Consider the following 5,938-nt stretch of genomic DNA (forward strand, 5'->3'; position numbering starts at 1 on the left):
GTTCATGCTCCGTTTTTTGTTTAAGTCACTGTAAAATATTTCATCACTGTCACTCGGTTCTGGGTTCTTTAAGGGGGTGGGGATTAAAACACAAGGCTACGCTGGGAGTTTAAGGGTTTTTTGCCTGTCGATTTGTTTTGTTTTGCTTTTCACTCCTCCCCAAAACAGTAGCGAAAAGGTACGGAGGCGCACAGATCATACAGGATATCCTGGAGAAAACGTGGGACATGCTATGTTTTTATGAAAGTCCGGGCTCCTGTTTGGGGTCCCATGAGCTGATGGAGGGGTGTGGGGGGGGGTGTGGAGCAAGTCCTGGAAAGTGCTGGGCGTGATCTGCGCGGGGCCCCCCGGCCTGGGTCGGCCGCACACGATGGGGTCGTGTATCCTTCCATATCCTTCCAGTTACACACAGGCTCACTGTGCTGGGTCCTTAGGGACACAGACAGCGGGGACACGGGGGGACCCAGTTTGGTCCGGTTGCAGGTTGCCTCATGAGACATGCCCCGTGCACAACCCAGGGAGGCCCAGACCCCGGCCAGCCCAGGGGGAGAGGGGTCCCCCGCCAGGCTCCGTCTATGGGCGACGTGCACTCTCTCTGCAGCCTCAGACGAACCACGCGGTCCTGGGACTGTCCTCCTCAGCGCAGAGACAGTGGGAAGAAGGCACGGGCCCCTCCATGCTGGGCGGGCTGGGGCCGACTCGTGTCCCGGGACAGCTCGGTGTGAGAGGCCTTCTGACAAGGCCTGTGGCTGGCCTGTGACACCCGGGCAGGGCGGCTGCTGGGCCAATCGCTGGCTTTCTTAGAAACCTTCGCGGTTGCAACCAGACACTTTGTTTATCAGCAAGTCCTATTCTGCCCGGGGATCCCTCAGGGCCAAATGTGGAAACTTGACTGAGTCTGCTTCTCCCCCGGAGTTCAACTCTCCTGTGCGGACGGTTCACAAGACGCTTCTCACTCAGCTGCTCGCAGGGAGAGGAGGGAGGCCGGAGCGCTTTCATCCACAGAGGACGGGGTTCAGGGACGAGGTGCTTCAGGAATAATCGGGGGCTTAGAAAATGCCGTTAGGGGGGCGCCTGGGGGGCTCAGTCGGTTAAGCGTCCGACCTCAGCTCGGGTCACGATCTCGCGGTTTGTGAGTTCGGGCCCCACGTCGGGCGCTGTGCCGACAGCTCGGAGCCTGGAGCCTGCCTCGCATTCTGTGTCTCCCTCTCTCTCTGCCCCTCCCCTGCTTGTGCTCCGTGTCTCTTTTTCTCAAAAATAAATAAACATGAAAACAAATAAAAATAAATGAGAAAAGAAAAGAAAATGCCGTTAGGGCCCTAGAGATGAACTGACTCTTGAGGTGGGTGGCTGCCTCTGGACAAGTAGCTGCTGGGACCTAAGGGCAGCCCGTGGGAACGGGCTCATGAGACATTCTGTCACACGAGCAGCCTTCACACTTTGTTTTCTAAAAAACATTTACACAAATTAAGATATTTCAGCTATCACTTCCTGAGTGGTTGCCCCTTAGGAACACCAACCTTTGCAAAATCCATGTGCGATGGAAGATGGTGGTGAATTAAGATGTCGGCCCCCTCTGATAAGCATCCACTGGGTCTGCTGGGCCTGGGGTCCTAGGAGAGTCCTCCTGGAGGGGTCCCCTGGGCAGACACCCCTGTGTGCTCCTGGGGACAAGTTCTCTCCATGAAGAAGCCATCGTGGGAACCAGGAAGAAGTTCATGTGAGTGAGTCAGCCTCTCCACAAGAGAAACTTTTGCAACTCAACTACTCAGAAATATTTAGAAATTCTTTCTAAAGAACGATCTATAACTAATGACTGTAATTTTTAACAACAGCTCAGTGGGCTGAGGGAGGGAGAGGGGTGGTTTCTCAGTGGAAAGTCTGGCTCTTTTCACTAAAAGTAGGGGGGAGGCAGTAAATGTCTTGGCCCGCTCATAATGTCTGTCTTCCTCCTGGGCATGTATACTGCGCGTAGAAAGTTCTCTCTCGTGCTGAGAAACTCACGTGATCCAGCATTTTCCAGACTTAACTTGCCCTGAGGTTGCTCCTTACAACATGTCTATGGGGAAACAGGGGCTGATATGGTGTGACCAACCTCGGGGCCCTATTTCTGCTCTGGCTGGGCTGCCTTTCCATCTAGATGGAGCCTTTCAGGGATGGGGGCGGCCACCCCTCACACTCACTACCTTCAAACTTGCATTTTGTTTTGCTCATGGATTTTGTGGGTCAGAATTTAGACAGGGCACGATGGTGTGACCTCCCCTTGTTCCACCACGTCTGGGGTGCCAGCTGGGAAGGCACAGATGGCGGCGGGTGACTTCGGCGTCTGGGGGTCGGGGGGGGGGGGGGGGAATCTTCCGGAGGCCTTTTCATCCACATGGCCGGTGCCCGTGGCTGGGAGGGCTGGGAGGCTGGGCACAGCTGGGGCCGCACGCGGCCTCTCTGTGTAGCTGGGACTTCCTCACAAAATGGCGGCCCCGGGGTAGCGCGGGGGACCCGGGGCGTGCTGGATGGCTGTTTGTGACCCGGCCTCGGACACTGTTGAGAGTTACTTCTGGCACGTTCTGTCGGCCAATGCAGTCACACGCCACGCAGGCGAGGAGCGTGAGCAGGGCCCCCACCTCTTCGTGACAGGAGTGTCCAAGTGCTGGCAGCCATGTTTGAAAACTGCCTCCGCGGGGCCCGGAAACATCTCCTTTCCTACGCATCCCACCTGCCCTTCAGTTAAACGAGTCTTCTGCCCCCACCCCTGCAACCCCAGCTCCTTCAACCCCAGCTCCTTTCTGTCCTGATTCCCCAAGTCCCAGGCAGATAGACCTCCTCGCTCCGTCGTGGTCGCTGCCCTTCTTCGGGAAGTAGCCCTTCTCTTGGGAGCGCTGATCCCCAATCAGGGCGTGACTCTGGTGTATTTTACTGTGTCAAAAAGACCCCGTCCCCACCAGACGTGAGGATGGGGCCTGAACGGAGCTTCTCAGAGGGGGTTAACCTGGCCGCAACGGCAAGAGCCTTGAGTGGTGTCTCCCTGATTCAGATTCATCCCATCCTTTTTATTTTATTTTATTTTATTTAATTTTATTTTATTTTAATTTTATTTTATTTTATTTTATTTATTTATTTTTTTTTTACTTATTTATTTCATTCTTAAGTGAGATAACATGCAGTGTAGTCTTGGCTTCAGTATTCGAATTCAGTGATTCATCACTTACCTATAACACCCAGTGCTCATCCCAGTAAGTGCCCTCCTGAGTACCCAATCACTCTTTCCCCATCCCCCCTCCCCCCCAACCCTCAGTTTGTTCTCTGTATTTAAGGGTCTCTCATGGTTTGCCTCCCTCTCTGTTTTTATCTTACTTTTCCTTCCCTTCCCCTGTGATCCTCTGTTACGTTTCTTAAGTTGCACGTATGAGTGAAATCATACGATCCCTGTCTTTCTCTGATTTATTTTGCTCAGCACAATACCCTCCAGTTCCATCCACGTTGTTGCAAATGGCCAGATTTCATTAATTTTCATTCAGGGCCACCTTCCTTCCTGCCATCCTCCGCACTGGGGCTCTGCCAGAATGTCTGTGTGACCACAAGAGCCCTAGCGAAAGGTCACGCCGCTGGCTGTGTCTCTGTGGGGCCGGGAGTGGTGGGTCGGGCTTCCAGCTCTGGAGCTGAGTGAATGACGGCGGGTGGGGAAGATCCCGCAGGCCTCAGTTTTCCCATTTGTAGGCTGCTTGGGGGGGGGGGGGGGTAAGTGAGTTAGCACCTCGAAGCAACTTGGAACAGTGCTTGGCGAGCGGGTGGCGGTTTATTGGTGTGAACGGTCATTACCGAGAAGCCGTGCGGGGTCCTGCTTCTGATGCCCCCAGAAGCAGAGCCTGAAGCAAGGATGGAGTGTGAGTAGTCTGTGTGTGGAGTCCTGTCAGGAGAGGCTGGTGGGGGGACAGGAGCCCACGGAGGTGACCCCCTGGCTACTGGGGAGTGCTCCTGCTGGACTCGGAAGGGCCAGGCCCCCGGGAGGGACCCGGACCCGCGCCCACCTTCCTCCCCCAGGTGCCGGTTGAGGCCGCTCCCGGGGGCGTTAGCGACTGGCACTTTCCCCCTGCCTTTCGTGCAGGAAGAGGGGGCTCTGGCAGCGGGGGACGTCTCGGCCACCCCCGCAGCGGCCGGCAGGTGGGGGTCGGCTGTGTGCCCCGGAGCAGGAAGGGCCAGGGGACGAGCTGGGGCCCCGGGAAGCTCCACCAAGTGTGGTCACCCTCTCAGCAGAGGCACGATGTGCCAGAGAGCCCAGGGTTCAGCTTCCTGCTCAGGGCTTATTAGCTGTGTGTCCTAAAGGAAATCACTTACACTCTCTGTTCCTCAGTTCCCTCATCTGTAAAATGGGGGTAATCCCCTATTTTGAAGTGATCGATCACCTCACAACCACCGATTGTGGGTTACCAGGGCTCACAATAGCACCTGGCCTCAGCAAGTACTGGAAAAAGCATATTTATATTTATCGTTTATGTAATTAAATTCCTTTATTATTCCATATTGATAAGTCTTAGGAAGTAGTGTTGCTTACATGAACTATAAATGATAATATGCAATTATTTGCAAATTCTTACTCAATAATGTGACAAATTGTTTATGTACTTGACCTAATTTTAGAATTATTTGATCATCTCTCATTAGAATCACGTAACTTCATAAATACAATAATTATTCATTAGATCATATAATGATTAAGAGTTTGAAACTATGTTATAGTACATAAATATGGAAATAATTATAACATAACTTTTATTATACTGTCATTTCTTTAAAAAATTGTTTTTTTAATGTTTATTTTTGAGACACAGAGAGACAGAGCACGAGCGGGGGAGGGGCAGAGAGAGAGGGAGACACAGAATCTGAAACAGGCTCCAGGCTCCGAGCCGTCAGCCCAGAGCCCGACGCGGGGCTCGAGCTCACGGACCGTGAGATCGTGACCTGAGCCGAAGTCGGAAGCTTAACCGACTGAGCCACCCAGGCGCCCCTAATGTAATTTCTGTTTTAAACACTTTTTATTTTTTGAGAGAGAGAGAGAGAGAGCACGTGCACGCATGTGAGTGGGGGTGGAACAGAGAGAGAGGGAGAGAGAATCCCAAGCGGGCTCCACACCCAGCGTGGAGTCCCGCGAGGGGCTCGATCCCACGATGCTGGGGTCATGACCTGAGGCGAAATCAAGAGTCAGACGCTCAACTGATGGAGCCCCCCCCCCCCCACTGGTGCCCCTGAATTATACTGTTATTTCTTATTTACTGTCTGCTCTTCAGCGAAGGCAAGGACCATGTGAACCAGGGCCCGGTGTGCAGAGGTGTGCACTCGGCGTTTGCGGAGCGAGTCCCGGATGTGTGCACGCGGTGGGTCAGGGCTCTGATGGTGCAGGTGGGTCGGTGGAGAGGCCACTGTGGCACGCAGACGGACATGGGGGCTGCCTCTCTCTCGCAGGGGAGGCGAGGGCTGCAGAGGGCAGGTGTTCCAAGCTGCCTGGCCCACAGTAGGTGCTCAAGACACGTAGGCTGCCCCCCCACCCCCCCGGCCCTGGGTCGCCTCCTCCCCCCACTGTGCAGGGTGGAAGGATGACGGTGCTCTCGGAGGGTTCCGCGGGGTCACGTGAATGCACAGGTCTCTCAGGTTCAAAGCTCTGCTTGGAGGCCCAGGGTCGCTGGCTTCCCTCCCAGACGGGCTGTCTCCCCGGGGGGAGAGGAACCACGTGGGTCTGCAGGGAGAGAGGGGAGGGACAGCAAGCCGCCCCGGAGTGCGGGTGCGTTGAGCACTCGGGTGGTCTGTGCTCAGGACGTGCAAAGGCTTTTCCTGAATGCCGGGGTGGGTTAGCCGTGTGGATCCAGCTCAGGGTTCTTTCTCGACGGTGACGGTGGGGGGGGGGGGGGGGGGCGGGATCTGAGCTGCCCTGGATCGGCCTGTGGTG

The sequence above is a fragment of the Panthera uncia genome (assembly GCF_023721935.1).
Source record: "Panthera uncia isolate 11264 chromosome E2 unlocalized genomic scaffold, Puncia_PCG_1.0 HiC_scaffold_20, whole genome shotgun sequence".
Taxonomy (NCBI): Eukaryota; Metazoa; Chordata; class Mammalia; order Carnivora; family Felidae; genus Panthera; species Panthera uncia.